Below are 20,319 nucleotides of genomic sequence, written 5' to 3'. Positions count from 1 at the left end.
TAGGATGAAATATGACGACTTACTTCTTCATTTACAGATGCTGCGATCAATGCATAGGCTTTGCTGTTCTTGTTTTCCCAAATGACAAGTACTTTATCTGATGTAGGCTGCACAGGGTCTTTGTCTTCTTCTCCGACACACACTCCTTTCCACAACTCATTGTAGATGAGGGTGTGTTTTACCATCCGAGACCATTCAGAATAGTTCTCCTTGCCAGTGAGAACTATTCCGACCATAGAGATGATTGAATGCATTCTGTAAAATAATGTCTCTGCTAAAAATCTTCTGTAAAAAAAAAAACTTCTGCTGAAAAAATCCTTATGCCACAGCGTTATGCACTTTTTCTTCTAACGTTTGATAGAAGCATCAGCATTTATTATATCACTGCAATATTACTATGTTTTGAATGCATTCACTTCAAAACGCATAAAGGATATATTACTTCAATATATATCAAGCAATACTACAAAACATTCTGGAAACACAACAATGCTTTGAATCATATAAACTGCGTATATCATGAATTCAACAAACTGCTCAACCACTATACAAAAAAAAACGCATCTCCACCCTATACAAAAAAATGCCATACGAAGTTAAAAAATCAACTGCATAATACTAAAGTCCTAGCAGTCTTCGTAATACCCAGTGTTGTTGGCGACTGTTGAGGCTCTTGCGTTCTGCGAGTCTTTGATTGCAAAAGGTTCTATTTGAGAACTCCATAAAAAAGGTTCTCTATAAAACGGTTTTGGGTTAACAACTCCATTTTGAAGGCGACAGAATTACGCTGAGCAGCTCGCAATGGCGCTGGATGAGCAGACAAACAAGCTCTTCAGAATCCGACGTACAGTTCTTCAGATGCTCAATGACAGAGATTATCTCGTGGGTGATTTTGAGATCAACACAACCAAAGAGCAGTTCCTGGATAAGTTCGGAGAAGACCCAAAGAAGGAAGATCTTGTTATCAATAAAGCCAAGCGCAACAATCCTTCAGAACAGTTATTTGTCTTCTTTCTGGAAGAGGCGAAAGTGGGAGTGAAGACCATCAAAACATATGTGGAACGTATAAAATCTGAGGGTGTGTTTCGACAGCAGTTGTCGCTGTTGGACAGCACACAAAGACAACAGTCAACCTTCGACGGGGTTTGAAGGCGGCACCAAAATGCAAGTAAACTCTTCAGAGCCGAACGGTTCTGGAAAAAATCACACGGTTTAAACGCCTCGGATTCACAATTTAGCAGAGAAAAAACCCTTCAGAAAAAAACCGAAGAAAATGAAGATTACGTAGAGTATATCCCCGTCAAGAAGTGAAGAATGATGGAAGCTCAAAAAATTTTGCAGAGAAAGGGTAACGGCTTTCTGCCTGAAGATGCAGAACGTGCCAAGGAAGCCGAGTCAAAAACGCAGAGACCAACGAGAAAATTTCCCTAAGCGTTCTCCTTCTGCATAGAACGGTAATCGAGAGGGGGTAAAACGGATGCGCAGAGAATCATGAGGCGCAGTCAATCAATGATGCGCAGAGAATCAATAATACTCTGGACGGATGCAGTGCTCAGAACTGAGCAGTGCTCAGGACAGCAGGAGTTACAAATATTTCTGGGACCTGTGCTCTGATACCATGTCAGGCCAGGGTAACTCCAGAATGAATGAGCGGAAGAAAAAACTGATTGCAATATTCATTAGCTAACTATCATTTATATACATAAATATGACGGATCAGTTCATCTTCTTGATGACTGTCCAGTTCACCCATCCGTTGAGGATTAGGTGTCAACAGATACAAATATGGAAATCATTCTTGGAGACAATGCCACTTATCCTGTGAAAGGAACTAGGAATGTTACTCTTCAATTGAATCAAGGTAACACCATTCATCTACTATATGTACCCGATATAAAGAAGAACCTAGTATGTATCTTGGCGATGGAGAAGAAAGGATTCAAGGTGGCATTAATTGATGGAAAGGTAAGCGTTTGGAAAATAAATTTCAAAGAAGCATCCACTCTTGGATTCAGGGTTGACAACCTATATCAAGTTGGAGGAAGTCCACTATGAGCTATGTCTTGTGACACATCTCTTCCATCCAAATTATGGCACCGAAGGTTTTTTCATCTTCATTATAAGGCCTTACCTGATGCAAGAAAGATGGTCACAAGTATGCCTGATTTTGAAATAGAACAAGGTGGTGTTTGTCAAGGTTGTGCCAAAGGAAAACACACAAGGGGGCCATTCCCCTCAAGTGATTGCAAGACTACCAACATTTTGCAATTGGTTCATTATGATTGTTATGCTCTTAACCTGCAAGACAATACCAGAATACAGAATATGCGAAGAAATATACCCAGAACATAGAATAGTGAGAAACAACAAGAAGTATTTTATTATTCAGAAAGCAATGTTCACTTGCCTTTTCGAGGGGGCAACCTCCAATAGAGCAGAGCTCGATTACAAAATAAGACACGATGCTCCTCGCAGAGAGTCTCTATCCTTTATATATGACTCATACATGCAATACCATGGTTCTTATTAATACCATCTATATAATACCATGGCCCATTTGCAACTAACTGTGGTCCCGTCATTAATTGTGGGTTAACCACTTACAATTATTAATATGGGCTTTATTGACTCCTTACTTAACTATAACTATGACTTGATCCTACTACATAAATAAGGGGGTTAGGGTGGAACCCTAACATGCCCTCCCCCTTAAGAATAGCCTTGTCCTCAAGGATGAAGCTGCGAAAACTGCTGAAGAATAGTGGCTGGTTCCCAGGTTGCATCTTCTGAAGAGGTGTCTTTCCACTTGACAAGGACTTCCCTGATCATGCGGCCACGCAGGTGCCGTTCTCGTGTGTTTAGGACCTGTTCAGTTTGGAGCCAGATTGACCCTTCTTCATCCAATTCAGGTAGACTAGTTTGAATTCTACAATTGTTCCCAATCACTTTCTTGAGGCATGAGACATGGAAAACTGGATGGATTTTTGTAGTGGGTGGCAAAGCTAGCTTGTAGGCCACTTCTCCAATGCGCTGAAGTACTTGATATGGTCTGTAGAATTTTGGAGATAGTTTATGACAACCCTTGTCTTCGAGTGAAGTTTGCTTATATGGTTGCAGCCTAAAAAATACCTGATCCCCTTCTTGAAATTGGCGCTTTGAGCGATGCTGATCTACCTATTGCTTCATGTGGTTTGAGCTTGATGAAGATTCTCTCTAAGATGGGCGAGCATGGTTGTGCGGTTTTGTAGGAGTTGATCCACTGCTTGTACCTTTGAGCACCCATTGATATAAGTAGGGGAAGGAGGGAGTTGACCATAAACTGCTTCATAGGGAGTCACTTTGGTGGTGGCATGATAGTTGGTGTTATACCACCATTCAGCTAGAGGCAACCATTGTACCCATAGATGTTGCTTTTCTGAAGTGAAACACCTAAGGTAGCTTTCTAGACATTTGTTGACAGCTTTAGTTTGACCATCCGTTTGTGGATGATAGGAAGTACTGAGTTTTAGTTGGGTGCCTTGTAGCCTGAAGAGTTCCTGCCAAAAATTACTGGTGAAGATCGGGTCACGATTAGACACAATAGAAGTGGGCATGCCATGCAATTTGAAGATCTGATCCATGAAAGATTGAGCGACCAAAGTCGGTGTAAACGGGTGGGGTAGGGCGCAGAAATGAGCATACTTAGAAAGTCGGTCCACAACCACCATGATGACTAAATTGTTTCCTGACTTTGGAAGACCTGTAATGAAATCCATAGAAACCTCCGTCCATATAGATGCCAGGATGGGCAACGGTTGTAATGTGCCTGGTGCTTTGACTGTCTCCCCTTTGTGGCGTTGACAAACATCGCATTCCGCTACAAAAGTAAGGATGTCCTTTTTCATGCCTGTCCAAAAAAATGATCTTCTAGTGCGAGCATATGTCTTCTGAAACCCTGAATGTCCTGCAATGGGGGATGAGTGCAATTCTACCAAAATGCGGCTTTTGAGGGTGGATGTTGGTGATATTACGACTCTGTCCTTGTAGCGAAGAATCTCATCCTGCCACAAGTAGCCCTTGGTGGAATTTGGATCCGCCTGCAATTGAGTAATGAGTTGGGAGAGCCAGAGATGTGAAAACCATTCCGTGCGAGCCTCTTCAATCCATTCTGGAATGGGAAGGGAAATTGCGAGCAGGGTACTTTCCTCCTCAAATTGGCGAGATAATGCATTTGCTACACTATTTTCGCGCCCTTTCTTGTAAATGATCTCATAATCATATCCCAGCATTTTGGCGAGCCATTTATTTTGTTGTGGGGAGGATAGGCGTTGCTCCAAAAAATATTTAACACTGTGATGGTCTGTGCGGATTTGGAAACGTCGCCCCAGTAATTAAGGTCGCCAGGTATCTACTGCATGTAAGATGGCCATCATTTCCTTCTCATAGGTAGATTGTCCCAGATTCCTCCCACTTAGTTGTTGGCTTGTGAAGGCCAAGGGTTGACCTTCCTGCATTAAGACCGCCCCAATACCGTACCCGAAGCATCACATTCAATGACAAAAGATTTGGTGAAATCAGGTAGTGCTAAGACTGGAGTGGAACACATGGCATTTTTGAGAGCTGTAAATGCCTGTTGTGCATCATCATTCCAGAGGAATGAATTTTTCTTGAGGACTTGAGTGAGGAGCTTCGCAATGCGACCATAATTGCGGACAAATTTGCAATAATAGCCTGTGAGACCCAAAAATCCTCTTAGGCTCTTCAAGGTCTTAGGTTGAGGCCAATCCTGCATTTCCTGGATCTTTTTGGGGTCCACCTTGACACCCCACAATGTGGCCCAAATACTCAACTTCTTCCATGCCAAAAGAACATTTGGACATCTTAACAAATAATTTATGCTTGCGAAGCAGTTGCAAGAGCAAATCTACATGCTGAAGATGTGCGGCCCAAGTGCAAGTATAGATGAGGATGTCATAGAAGAAGACAAGGACAAATTTCCTGAGATATGGTTTGAGAAGGTGGTTCATAAGGCTCTGAAAAGTAGATGGGGCATTACAAAGACCGAATGGCATGACCAAGAACTCATAATGGCCTTCATGAGTTTTGAAAGCAACCTTTGGAATGTCGACTTCCTTCATGTGAATTTGGTGGTAGCCTGAGCGAAGATCCAACTTAGTGAAGAATTTAGCCCCATTGAGTTCATCCAGCAAATCATCAACAATCGGGATGGGAAATTTATCTTTGACTGTCAACTTATTGAGGGTCCTGAAGTTTGGACACATCTGCCATTCCCCATCTTTCTTGAGCACCATGACCATTGGTGATGAATAAGGACTAACGCTGGGACGAATGACACCTGCTTCCAAAAGTTCCTTGATTATTTTTTCTATTTCATTCTTTTGGGTGAATGGATATCTGTATGGGCGCACATTTGGTGGTTGGGCCCCTGGAACCAAGGTGATGCTATGATCATGTTCCCCTCGCGAGGGTGGAAGCTCATGAGGCTTGTCAAAGACTGGCAGATGGTTATTTAAAATCTGTTGCATCTCAGGATGAATCGGCAGAGAATTGGGTTCGACAGCTTGGATGGCATTAAATTGAGCTATAACTCCATGATGGCCCTTTTTTAGCAATTTTTCCATCCTATGTGAGCTGATGATAGAGGGAGCTCCCGCATGGAGTCCACGGAGGGTGTGTGTGGAGTTGTTCTGCTTAAAGCTCATATATAACTCCTGGAAATCCATTATGATTGGCCCAAGAGTGCGAAGCCATTCAGCACCGAGGACAATGTCGCACCCTCCCATGTGTATGGAAAACATGTGGGTCTTCAACTGATAATCCCCCATTTGAAGTTTGAAATTTTCACAACGGCCTTCACATTTCATTGTTCCCCCATCCGCAATTTGGACTTGGAAGTTAGAAACTGCTCGTACAAAACAATGCATTGCTTCCGCGACTTTTTGATGGATGAAATTATGTGTACTTCCACTATCAATCAAGACTAATACTGGGCGATGTTTAATAAAACCTCCAATTTTGAGAGTTTGAGGTGAAGAAATCCCTGCCAAAGCATGCAGCGAAATAACTAGTTCATCAGGGACATTGTCCTTCTGGTTGTCCTCTTCTACCTCCTCCAGTTCCTCAAGTGGTGGGGCTTCCTCCGATGAGCTGTAATCAGTGGCATCAATTTGAAAAAATTTAGGCTCCTTACATTTATGACATGGGGAGTATTTTTCATCACAGTAGTAACATAATCCCTGCTTTCTTCTTTCGGCCATTTCTGCAAGTGACACCTTTTGAACCTTAAGTGTTTGAGTCGTGCTGTGAGCCTGTGGGGGGCAACCAATGGCGATGAAATTAGGGCGAATGGACTGGGCTGCTAACGCATGTTCCACGTTACGAGATACCTTGCAAGCCTCCGACCACGTGGGAGGGTGGTGTAGTCGGACGTGGGCTTGTATGGCCTATTAAGACCACTGATAAAACATTCTGTGTAGAACACATCTGGGAGATCCCTAGTGCGGAAAGCTAAGGCTTCAAAGGCTGTAACATATTCATCCACTGTGCCAGTTTGTCGGAGCTTAGTGAGACGACCCAAAAAAGCAGATTCCTGGTCAAAGTGCTCTGTAAGAGATTTTTGAAGGTGGCCCAAGTCATAAAACTTCCATTGCAAAGTTGATGCCATTCCCACCATTGCCATCTTTCATTGTCCAAGTACATGCTCCCCACCATAAGCTGAGTCTCATTATCTAAGATGTTATTCAGATTGAAATACTGCTCCATTTGTGCTACCCATGCGACCGGGTGAGAACCATAAAATTTATGCATATCCAGCTTGGGAGGTCGCGGATGAGATTGTTGGTGGGTGCCCCAAAGGTGAAGAGAGCGGCTAGACTCACCTTCACTGTGTCCATTACCAATATATGCCTCCTGATCAGTCCTGCAGTAGCCGAATCCCCAAAATGTCAATGCTGCCAAAAGTCCTGCGAAAATCACGCCCCGGTATAGGAACCCCACATGACTACTCAGATCTGGTGGATCTGAGAGATCTGAATGGCTGATCAGATAGCTCTGAGTGGCAGAACAGATTGCTGTTGCGGATCTGATGGGTCTAATAGATCGGAAAGGCTGGTCTGCTAACTTGGAACTGCGGGATTGATGTTTGCTCTTGCTGCAACCCCACTTGCGAGATCTTATCTGCCAGAGATTATGCGTGATCCTGAGATATAAAAGGGAACTAAGGAGGATCAACCGTACCCTTAGCCGTAAAACCTGACTACCCTATTGTACGGGCGAGTAATCTCTCCGAGTGTTGTTCTCGGTGTACTGTAGCAGCAAGACGATCGAAGATTTATCTATGGCGAGGTTTCAAAGGAGCTAGGGGGGCTTCCGATATACCCAGAGGGTACTTGGAAGACAGTCCGTGCGCGGTTTTGTCTAATGCGCTACTACTCGAAGGGGTACCCATAGGGTTACAAGGGAGTCCAACAAGTGTGACCACCTCTTGTATTTCCTGCGTGCATGCCTCCCCAAATCCGCAGGTTTATGCGCTCAACGACAGATCTCGTGGTTTAAAGACGCCGGAACACGTCTCTAGCCAAATTTTTTTTTGCTAAGAAATGGAGATCCCACCGGCCCTGGAAAGAGCTCTGATACCACTTGTTATGCTCTTAACCTGCAAGACAATACCAGAATACAAAATATGCGAAGAAATATACCCAGAACATAGAATAGTGAGAAACAACAAGAAGTATTTTATTATTCAGAAAGCAATGTTCACTTGCCTCTTCGAGGGGGCAACCTCCAATAGAGCAGAGCTCGATTACAAAATAAGACACGATGCTCCTTGCAAGGAGTCTCTATCCTTTATATATGAATCATACATGCAATACCATGGTTCTTATTAATACCATCTATCTAATACCATGGCCCATTTTCAACTAACTGTGGTCCCGTCATTAATTGTGGGTTAACCACTTACAATTATTAATATGGGATTTATTGACTCCTTACTTAACTATAACTATGACTCGATCCTACTACATAAATAAGGGGGTTAGGGTGGGACCCTAACAATGATCTATTTGGTATGTTTCCCATGACGTCTTTGGGAGGATATTTGTATTATGCTATCATTTTGGATGACTTCTCTCACAAAACTTGGATTTATTTCTTGAAGAAGAAGGATGAAACATTCCAATGGTTCCTCTCTTTAAAAGCCTTGGTTAAAAATAAAACAAGGAAGAAGATCAAAATATTATGGACCAATAATGGAACCCAATATGAATCAAATGAGTTCAATGACTATTGTAGAGAAGTTGGAATTAAGAGGGAGACTACTATCACATATAATCCCGAGCAAAATGGAGTTGTTGAAAGAAAAAATCGTTCCATTATAGAAGCCACCTGTGCCATGCTTCATGATCAAGGCCTTCCAAAGTTCATATGGGGAGAAGTTGCCAACATTGCCATGTATGTTCAAAATAGATGCCCTCATCAAGCATTGGAATCCAAAACTCTGGAAGTGTTGGAAACACTGAGAGGCGGGGTCAATCAATGTTTCTTTTCAATTGTTATTTTTGTCAGTTAAATAATTTATATTTAGAACACAAAATGAACAACAAGAATAAATGATTTTATTAATATAATCTTTACAATAAATCAAGTACAATGTATATAGGGCTCCAACCAGTTGCCAAGCACCAACTTGGACTTTTTGTGGGGCTCCAACCTCCAGGGCACCAACCCTGTCTTTTCAAGGCACCAACCTTGGATTTAGGAGCACCAACTCCAAGGACACCAATCCTTCCAATTCTAAGGCACCAACCCCAAGGGCTCCAACCCTCTGCTATATATTGTCTAGATATGTTTGGTAGTTATTCTCTGCTCCCAACATCTTCTTCACTGAATTCTGTCTATCTACACCTTCACTGCTACATCAATGACAACCTGTCTTCATATGAAGGAGTCTTCACAACTCTTCATATTGCCCTAACAGAGTCTGCAAAGTTACCTCATGATGATTTCAAATAGGCATCATGATCTCCAATAATGTTTCCAAGATTTGTTGAAGCTTTCCAACAAGATATCTATGCTAAGCCTCAATGTATGCACAAAAGCAATTCTCTGTTTTCAAGTCTCTGTTCTTTACTGTTGTGGTAACTGTTTCAAGCGTGACTGCTTCTCACTGTTCTTGCTATCGCGATCTCTTACTTCCTAGAAACAGACTCACAAACGCTTCAATGCTGGTGCTGGCTACTGCTCCCTTCAAACGATGTCAGATGAAACTTTATTTTTCCCCTTCACATAATTGTTCTTTAGGTTGCATTATGTACTTGATTAATTCATCACAGGTCTGAGCCTTTCAAAGATTAACCCAATCAACATAATTGCTTCGTCCTTTAGCTTCTGCTGGACCTTCGACTTCCTTCTGTCTTGCTGGACCTTCGACTTCCTTCTGTCTTGCTGGACCTTCAGCTTCCTTCTATCCTGTTGGACCTTTGATTTCCTTCTATCCTACTAGACCTAGGGCTTACTTCTGTCCTTCTGCTTACATCTATCTCACTTGATCTTCGGCTTCTTTTATACCTTTATCGTCTGCCAAACCTTTGGCTTCTCAACCTTTCGATTTTTTTTTTCGTTCGTTTAACCTTCCGGCTTCCTCTGTTCCTTCAAGTTCATGAGTTGTGAAGTGTTACCTCTTCTCTGTGACAGATGCCCGAGATACGTTACCCATATGGAGGTCCCACATGCCATGTCATCAACTTTAATTGCAATCGCAACTTCCAAAGGTCTTCTCATAACATAGTCGATCCCCTACGACCGACGGAGCAGATGCGATATGATCTTAAGCAGTTGTTAATAAACTCGTTAGATCCACAACCTTATCGCAATCGATGGTTTGCGGGACTCCAACTGGCACATGGATTAAAAACGGCCTTACCCCCCGCAGTTGATCATGATCTAAGGGTCGACTATGAGATCGACGGCTAGGATTGAGTGCGGGACTTTAGCCACGATCAAGGATGTCCGCACTTTTCTACCCCCATTGTTCCGATAGATGTTCTTCTTTACTCCTCCGTTATCGTTCTTTCGATAACACCTACCCTTGGGCATATGTGATGATTTGTTTCTTTGATGGCTTTCGATAAACTCTTCATCTTACTCTTTGGCTTCTTGCTCCTGTTGCTTTACTAGATCTACTGCGTCATTTGCTGTTCAATTGACCTTCTGCGTCATTTGTTGTTCAATTGACCTTCTGCATCATTTGTTATTCAATTGACCTCCTGTTGTTCAATTGCTGTTCAATTGACCCCCTACGTTGTTTGTTGTTCAATTGACCTCTTGCTGTTCAATTGACCCCCTACGTTGTTTGCTGTTCAATTGACCTCCTGTTGTTCAATTGTTGTTCAATTGACCTCCTGTTGTTCAATTTCTATTCAATTGACCTCCCGCTGTTCAATCCACTTGGGTCCTCCATCTCATCGTATCATCATATATCAAACTTTCATCACTATGAGCATTGTGATCAATGGGCAATCATGTATCAAAGAATTTTCCATCACAAACACTGTTATATTGACATCAAGGACAACCTGGATCAACAATCCCCCCCCTTTGTCATTGATGGCAATATTTTTCTTCTCTCCCCCTTTGACATCAATGGCAAAGGGGTGCACAAGGACTCCCCCTGTCGAACTTCTCCCCCTGTCATGCAACATCTTTATGAATCATATATTTTTATGGGTATGCTACTCCCCCTGTTGTGGTGCTCTTCTTTTTACTTAAGATAGAAGGATTGCTGCTTCATCATCAACTAGCACATTATCCCCTCTTCATGTCTCAGAACTTCTTCATAATGCTTTCAATAATGCTTAAAGATGCTCCATTTCAATGCTTCCAAATAGGCTCCAAATAGCCATACAACAAATGTTCAAGTTCAAGTTTTTATGCTTCTGCAATCCAAATTTTGTTGTCTTCACAATCAGAATTAAAGAGTGTTTATAGTCTGAATCAGGAGAATTCTCGCTATCTTTCTTCAAATCAGGATTCCTTTGTATCTCTGTCCTTCTCCTTAAGTTACTAAGCTATATTCGATTGCACAACATTCTCCTTTCTATAGTCCTTTTGATGAGCCATCTTTTCCTTGTGTTCTTGTAAAAGTCTTTGTAAGTTATCTCCATTAGCAGATTTTGATATCCAATTCGTCACTGTCTTTTAAATTCCTTTACTAGTTGACAAATTTTTGCAATGCTTCAATTATGCTAGATTCTTCCAACTGCTCTTGCTTCAAGCTCCATTCCTAGATGTGTTTGTTTGTTTGAAGGTTGCCTCTATTACTGTCCTTGATTTACCTGTTCTCACATTATATCCCTGAGTTGAGACATTCAACTTCTGTAATACCAACAACATAGTTATTTTCCCTATTTCTCTAGCATTGGATGGCCTTCTCTGCTGCTCCAATTTCTGCTTAGTGATCAAGTGGAAAACATCTTCAACAACAGTCCAAAGAATGGTTACAAGATCATGTTCTTCAATGTAGTGCTCCTGAGAAATGATCTTTATCAAAGGATGATTGTTAATATAGCTCAACAAGGATTTCACAAGGACCCTTTCATGAATAGCTTCTGCAATAATGATCAAGAATCACAAGCTCCCCCTAACTATATGCATGGTCTCTTTTTGGTAGAATCCCATCATCAAACACTCAAAATATCAAGAATATCTTCATCAAGTCAACAACATGTGTTGTTGGCTGGAGGGTTCAGGAGATTTTCAGATTGTATTTGCTTTCTTCTCCATACTTGTGTAAATTTCTTTTCTGGCATGGTTCTAGCTTGAGAAGGTGCCCAAATCAAGTTACAATTACGTGCCATATGACCAATGTTATGACACTTGAAGCATTCTATGTTATTCATGAATAAGAATTCATGACTTCTTGAGAAATTGCTTCTCGGAGATTGATGGGGATCATTATAAGCCCTACAATCTTTTTCCATGTGTCCAAAGTGTAGTTAGATGAGTCACTGATCAAGAAAGAAGACATTTATAGTTAGAAATTAACCAAGAAAGGAATGTAACTGAACATAACCATACAAGTAATAACTCAGGATTTACGTGGTAAAACCCTGAGAGAGTGTCAAGGAAACATCCACGGGACAAGGGATTGGAATCTCTGTTCAATCAATAAATGATTCTCCTTACAATAGTTCAGGCATTCATCAGTTTTATATGAGCCTTTTCAGTTACATAACCGATGTTTCGGTATAAAACTAACTTGTTAATAACTAATACATTTTACCCAAATTTACATAATTAGTTGTCAATTTCCAACAAACTCCACCTTGACAACAATTTTCCTAATCCCTTTCCCATGCCCATTCATCATCTTTTCTGCAAGCCAAGAGAAGCTAAACACCATTGCAACTTCTCTATTGTAACTGGCTTTGTGAATATGTCTGCACAATTCTCTCGCATATGGACCTTTTGAATAGCTACTTTTCCGCCATCGATCACATGTCAGAAAATGATATTTTACATCAATGTGCTTGGTTTTGCTATGACAAGCGAGATTTGCAGCCAAGTGAATAACACTTTCACTGTCACAAAGTACATTAACTTTCTCATGTGTCCTTCCAATCTCATCAAGTAGACCCTTTAACCAGATTGCTTCCTTACTGGCATCTGAAGCAGCTATATATTCTGCTTCGGTAGTGGACAACGCAACTGTTTCTTGAAGCTTTGACATCCAACTAATTGCTCCACCTGCAAGAGTAAAGACATAACCTGTAGTAGATCTTCTTTTATCCAATTCACCTGCATAATCAACATCTACATATCCGCAGACTGATCCTTCACTACCATTAAAGATGATGCAATGGTCACCTGTGCCTCTTAGATATCAAAGCACCCATTTAACTGCTTGCCAATGTTCTTTACTTGGATTTTCCATGAACTTGTTGACAACTCCAACTGCATGTGAAATGTCAGGTCTTGTAGATACCATCACATACATTAATTTGCCTACAACATTTGCATATGGTACATGAGACATATACCGCTTTTCTTCATCAGTTCTAGGACTCAAAATCGAAGAAAGCTTAAAATGGGAAGCTAATGGAACATTAATAGGTTTCACATTGTTCATACAGAACTTTTCAAGTACTTTCTCCACATACTTCTGCTGTGATAACCAAAGCTTACCATTTTTCCTGTCTTTGTGTATTTCCATGCCCAAGATATGTTTTGCTTCTCCAAGATCCTTCATATCAAACGTCCTAGAGAGCTGAGCCTTTAACCTATTGATCTCTTCCATGCTTTTGCTTGCAATAAGCATATCGTCAACGTACAAAGCTAAGATAATGAATATGCCATTGAAACTTTTGAAGTATACACAATGATCATACTCACTTCTAATAAAGCTTTGGCTCACCATGAAGGAGTCAAACTTCTTCTACCATTGTTTGGGAGACTGCCTCAGACCATACAATTATTTCCTGAGCTTGCAAACTAATCTTCTGCTGCGATCTTGTACAAAACCTTCTGGTTGTTCCATATATAACTCTTCATTCAAATTACCATGTAGAAAAGCTGTTTTAACATCTAACTATTCTAACTCAAGATTAAGTAATGCAGTTAGTGCCAACACAGTATGAATAGAAACAAGTTTTACAACTGGTGAAAAAATCTCATGAAAGTCGATACCTTCAACCCGAGAATACCCTTTTTCTACCAGTCTCGCCTTATACCTTTCGACACTTCCATCAACTTTCCGTTTCAGTTTGAAGACCCATTTGCATCCAACAACACTTCTCTCTTCAGGAAGTTCTACAAGATCCCAGGTATTTTTCTTGGCTAAGGAATCCATTTCTTCTTCCATATCCACTTTCCACTTTTCACTATCCGTATCATCTACTGCTTCCTGATAACAAGACGGTTCCCCATCTTCAATAATCAAAGCAAAAGATGAAGCAGAATCTTCATACCTTTTGGGAGTTTTTCTTTCCCTTGTAGACCTTCTTAGAGTGACTGGTTGGTGAACTGGTTCAGGAACTTGAACTGGTTTAGAAATTTCAACAGCTTCATTTGTATCTTCAACAACTTTTTCTCGAGAAGCCTCTTCTTCCTTTTGACTGTCATCAAAAAATCTAGCCTCCAACTGAACTTGTTGATTTGGCGATCCCTGTTCCTGTTCAATTCTTTCAACATTTGATTTTAAAAGAGAAGTTTCATCAAATGTTACATCTCTACCAATGACTATTTTCCGCGATGTAGGGTCCCACAACCTGTATCCTTTCACTGCATAGTCATACCCAACAAAGACATAACATTTCGATTTTGGATCTAATTTTGAACGCTGATTTTTAGGAATAAGAGAATAAGCATCACAACCAAATATCCTTAAATGTGAATAATCACAACACTGACCTGTCCAAACTTCTTCAGGAATTTTACAATTAATTGCAAACTGTTTCTGCCCACAACTCATTTTGCAAGTTAGCATTGCTGATCATGCTTTTGGCTCTTTCCATAAGAGTCCGATTCATACGTTCAACAACACCATTTTGCTGAGGAGTATAAACAACAATTTTGTGTCTAACAATTCCTTCATCCTTACAGTATTGTTCAAATTCGTTTGGAGTGAATTCACCACCATTGTCAGTTCTTAAACATTTATTGATTTGCCTGTTCTTTTTTCTACCATTGATTTAAATTGTTTAAAGACATTGAATACATCAACTTTCTTTTTTAGCATAAAGACCCAAACTTTATCGGAGAAATCATCAATAAACGTTAAAAAATATAGAGCACCTCCATATGATACAATAGGAGATGGTCCCCACAGATCAGAATGAATATAGTCTAAAATATCTTTACTATTATGATTCCCAGTTTTAAATCTCTGTTTACACTATTTTCCATACACACAATGTTTACATAAATCCAACTTCAAGGATTTCAAATCAGGAAGTGATTTACATTTCATCAGGACCTGAAGACCTTTCTCGCTCATGTGACCCAATCACTGATGCCATAGGCGAGTAGCTCCTCCTCCTTTTTTTGACACAATCGCTACTTCACTGACCTGCATACTTCCTTTGAGTCTGTAAAGATTTCTGACCTTTTCTGCTTTCATAACAACTAGGGCGCCTTTAAAGACTTTCGGCACTCCATTCTAACCTATAAACTTATAACCATCCGAATCAAACACTCCCAAAGAATTCAATTTTTTCTTTAAATTAGGTACATGTCTAACACTAGTTAATGTTCTAACTGTGTTATCATACATTTTAATCCTGATATTTCCCATCCCAACATCTGACATGATACATTATTACCCATAAACACAGAACTACCATTTATATTTTCATATGAAGTAAACCAATTTCTGTGTGGACACATGTGATGAGAAGCACCAGAGTCTAACAACCAGCTTTCTAAACCCTAAGAGGCATTACATACAGGTGAAGTTTCATCTATCATACATAATTCTTCAGAAGATAAAACTTCGTCTATCATACCTGAATCAACTTGATTTGCTTCCTTCTTCGGGTTATCAGATTCTTTTCATTTCCAACAATCTTTCTTTAGGTGTCCAATTTTATTGCAGTGCCAACATTTTGCCTTACAGTTCTTTCCTTTTGACTTAGATCTGGAAGACCCCCTTGTTTTTTCTCCTCTTTCCTTTGACCATCCTCTGGCTATCATGGCTTCTGATGCAGCTGTTTTAGTACTGGATTTCCTTTATACTTCTTCAGACAAGAGAGCTCCCACAATTGATTCAAATTTCAAAGAATCAACAGTGCTCAAACTGATTGAAGTTACGAAGTGATCCCATGATTCCGGCAGAGAACACAACAAGGTTATAGCTTTGTCTTCTTCCTGAATTTTAACTTCCATATCTGTTAATTGGCATATAAGTGTATTAAAAACATTCAAATGTTCTGCAACTTTTGAACCCTCCTTCATTCAAACACTGTAAAGTTGTCTTTTCAAATCAATTCTGTTGGTTAACGACATTGTTATATATAGTTTTTCCAATTTTTCCCATAAACCTGAAGCTGTACTCTCTTCAACAATGTCGAAGAGAACTTCATCCGCTAGGCATAACCTGATGGTACTGAGAGCTCGGGCATCCAAGTCCTCCTAGTCTGAATCAATCATGCTTGCAGGTTTCTTATTTGCCTTGTCCAATGCCTTGTGCAACCCTTGTTGCACCAGCAAATCCCAAACTTTCAGTTTCCAAAGAGAAAAGTTGCTCTTGCCGGTGAATTTCTCCGCCTCGAACTTTGCATTCAACATCTTGGCCATTTCTTTCCTCCTAGTGTTTCATCTTTCAACTAGGGTTTCCAAAAAAATTTCTTGGATTGTCTTCTTCCAACAAAGTATTTTCCAAGTTTTTTTTTTTTTTTTTTTTTCTTTGTCAATTTTCCGGATTTTTTTTTTTCAAATTCCCCTATAAAAAATTCAGAATCTTACTTTCCCAAAATTTCCAAATTGACTTAAAAAACCTACATTTTTTTTTTGAAAAAAAATTCCCTTTTGTTCAATTTCAGTTTCCTAGGAAAAACTTTGTTCTTCAATTCAAAGAAATCTGGAAAAATCTTTGTTCTTCAATTAAAAGAAATCTTTCAACAAACCTTGAATTTATTCATAAATTTTTTAAAAAATACCTGGCCTTCCAAGATGATATTTCTTTAACGGGTAATGTTCACGCAGCGCAGCCTCTGATGCAATGGTAACACGCAGGTGGCCAGCAATAGGTGTGCAGCTTGGTCCACGCAGGGCAGAGGGTTTGGTCTTCACGCAGAGGGTAGTGGCAGCGTAGAGCACTCCACGGGCTCCTCGTCATGGTTTACAAGCCAGCAACAGGCGCAACAGTGGCAGGAGTTTACACGCAGAGAGCGTCCTCACCAGTCCACGCAGAGGGCAAAGGGTTCAGTGATCTGGCAGCGTAAAGGACTGGAAATGTTCACAGTTGCTCTTGTATTTTAGCACTCCACGAGGGTCCGCTTCGGTTCTGGACAGGGCCTCTTGGTCCACGCAGGTAACACCAACAATGATCCACGTAGGTTCCTTTGGTTCTGGTTCACACATGTAACTCTTGACAGGGCTCTCCTCGACGCTCGACGCAAACCAGGAGACAGTTGGACCGAACTAGCGGATAGTTGGACCGGGCTAGCAATGGCATGCAGTGTTGCGGCTCTGGCTTCCTCTTAGTAGCACACAGCTTCTTGATAGCCTTCAATAATCTACAATCGCCTCCAAAGAATGATCACACAGGCTCTTATGCAGTCTTTTTCTTTCACACGCATTTCACTCAACTCAACTGGCACGTATTTGTCTCCAAAAACTCAACTAAACTTGCCTCTAATACCATTTGTAGTTAGATGAGTTACTGATCAAGAAAGAAGGCATTTACAATTATAAATTAGCCAAGAAAGGAATGTAACTGAACATAACCAAGAAAGAAGGCATTTACAATTATAAATTAGCCAAGAAAGGAATGTAACTGAACATAACCATACAAGTAATAACTAAGGATTTACGTGGTAAAACCCTGACAAAGTGTCAAGGAAACATCCACGGGGCAAGGGATTGAAATCTCTATTCAATCAATAAATGATTCTCCTTACAATAGTTCGGGCATTCATCAATTTTATATGAGCCTCCTCAGTTACATAATCGATGTTTTGGTATAAAACTCACTTGTTAATAACTAATACATTTTACCTAAATTTACATAATTATTTGTCAATTTCCAACACAAAGTTTGTACAAGAATAATGATAAACAAGAAATAAACGTTGGTATCTGGGAGATGGAGATTTCCTTGATGTACTTCTGAAGCCTTTCTGCCTTGAGATCCTTTGATGATAATTATTGCTTCTCGCATCCTTGAAAACATATGCATTTCTTCTTGGAATAGGACCTCCTTCATTAATGCCTTGACTCTTATCTTTACCTATGCTGAAACGGGGAGCATCAACATTTCTTTTTGACTTCCTCATATCCTTGTTGTTTGAAGCATTATCATTCTTGCTTGAGGATTCACCTGCATACCCGAGACCTGATTTATCAAATGGACATCTTTGATAGCTGAGCGTGTCATCCAAGGCTTGAGAGCTCTTCAAGGTTTTGTCCATCCCTTCATCCTTTTTCCTGAGGGAGACAATCTCTTCTTCCAATTTTTTGCAATCATTATTCTTCTTAGCAAGTTGTTTGTCAATCTCTTCCTTAATACGTATTGCTTCATTTGCTTCTAATTTAAGGGAGATGATATCTAACTTTATTTTGAATATTTCTTCATTTTCCTTTGCTAGACCGCTCTCCATTTCTTCCTTGATCCTTGTAGCTTTACATGTTTCGGTCTTGAGAAGGTTGATGTTAGATTTTAATTTGAAGATTTCTCCATCCTTTGCTTTTAGTTGACATATCATGGTGTTTCTCTCCTTTTCTACTTCATCAACCAGTCCTTCTATGATTGCCAATGCTTCCATTGTCTTCTCAGCTCCTTGTGCTAACTTTCTTGCTTCTTGTAGTTGAGATTTGAGAGAGGAGACCTCTACCTTGTACTGACCAATCTCTTCTTCAAGTTTGTTCAAGCTCTTGTGCCTTTGTTCAAGTTGACTTGACAAGGTATCTTCCCATTTCTTTGCTTTATCCAATTGATTTGTCATGGATATGACTTCTTCATGATGCTTTCTTTTGCTTTGATGAAATTCCTTCTTAAGCTTGGCAAGCTCTTCATCCCTTTCTTGTACTTGAAGCTTGACAAGGTCAACTTTCTTCCTTGTTTGGTCTTGGTCACCAGCTAGTGCTTTCTTATTAAGTTCCTTGTTTTCCTTTTTCAAATTGATAATCTCTTCCATGGCAGCCATAAGTTTAGTGAGGAGATCTTCTACAAAGTCTTTTTCATTCTCTTCATTTTCTAGGTCTTCTTTAGCCTTGATGTCATCAATCTTATCTTCAGCTTCCTTGACGGGCTCTGGATTTTCTTCTTGTTTTCCATCATTTTCTTGACTAGAGATCATTGTCAATGCTCCTTTTGAGTGAAGATCATGAAGTTTGTCCCATATACCCTTCGCTGATGAACATTTTCCTAAATTGTTCTTTATAGAATCTGGTAGCCCATTCAAGATTGCCTTCATCGCTTTTGCATTGTACTCCTTGGATTCTCCATTCATCATGTTATTAGTAATTACTAATTCCCATACTTCAATGCATTGAGTCTTTAAGAAATTCCTCATTCTTTCTTCCCATATATCAAAGTTTTCATTGAACCATGGAGCCTTCACAATTTGATTGACTTCTATTTCAGTGGTAGAGGGAGACACATCTTTAGGAGGATTGGAGACTTTCTTCCTTGGCTTCGCCATTTGTGTTCTAATGATCAACCTTCAAGCTATTAGGCTTTTGAGTGAAGGTACTGGCTCTCATACCAATTGTTGGAAATACTGGGGGGGTGAATCAATATTTTTTTTCAATTGTTATTTTTGTCAGTTAAATCATTTATATTTAGAACACAAAATGAACAAGAGGAATAAATGATTTTATTATATAATCTTTATAATAAATCAAGTACAATGTATATAGGGCTACAACCAGTTTCCAAGCACCAACTTGGACTTTTTGTGAGGCTCCAACCTCCAGGGCACCAACCCTGTCTTGTCAAGGCACCAACCTTGGATTTAGGTGCACCAACTCCAAGGGCAACTCCAAGGGCTCCAACCCTCTGCTATATATTTTCAAGATTTGTTTGGTAGTTATTCTCTGCTCCCAACATCTTCTTTGCTGAATTTTGTCTATCTACACCTTCACTGCAACATCAATGACAACCTGTCTTCATATGAAGGAGTCTTCACAACTCTTCATATTGCCCTAACAGAGTCTGCAAAGTTACCTCATGATGATTCCAAATAGGCATCATGATCTCCAATAATGTTTCCAAGATTTGTTGAAGCTTTCCAACAAGATATTTGCGTTAAGCCTCAATGTATGCACAAAAAGCAATTCTTTGTTTTCAAGTCTCTATTCTTACTGTTGTGGTAACTATTTCAAGCGTGACTGCTTCTCACTGTTCTTGCTATTGCGATCTCTTACTTCCCAGAAACAGACTCACAAATGCTTTAATGCTGGTGCTGGCTACTGCTCCCTTCAAACGATGTCAGATGAAACTTTATTTTTCCCCTTCACAGAATTGTTCTTTAGGTTGCGTTATGTACTTGATTAATTCGTCACAGGTCTGAGCCTTTCAAAGATTAACCCAATCAACATAATTGCTTTGTCCTTCGGCTTCCTCCTGTGCTGTTGGACCTTCGACTTCCTCCTGTCTCGCTG

General features: G+C 40.1%; 1 pseudogene; it reads left to right on the top strand.

Moving 5' to 3' along the window:
• Positions 1–801: 801 nt before the first annotated feature.
• On the top strand, positions 802–1,149 carry LOC149146818 (DNA-directed RNA polymerases II and IV subunit 5A pseudogene; annotated as a pseudogene).
• Positions 1,150–20,319: the final 19,170 nt, after the last annotated feature.

Source organism: Pinus tabuliformis, chromosome 9 (genome assembly GCF_031772625.1).
Source record: "Pinus tabuliformis cultivar Carrire ecotype Pingquan chromosome 9, CPIR1, whole genome shotgun sequence".
Taxonomy (NCBI): domain Eukaryota; kingdom Viridiplantae; phylum Streptophyta; class Pinopsida; order Pinales; family Pinaceae; genus Pinus; species Pinus tabuliformis.
Note: the sequence above shows the minus strand (reverse complement) of the source record. Positions and strands in the feature narration are given on the sequence as shown.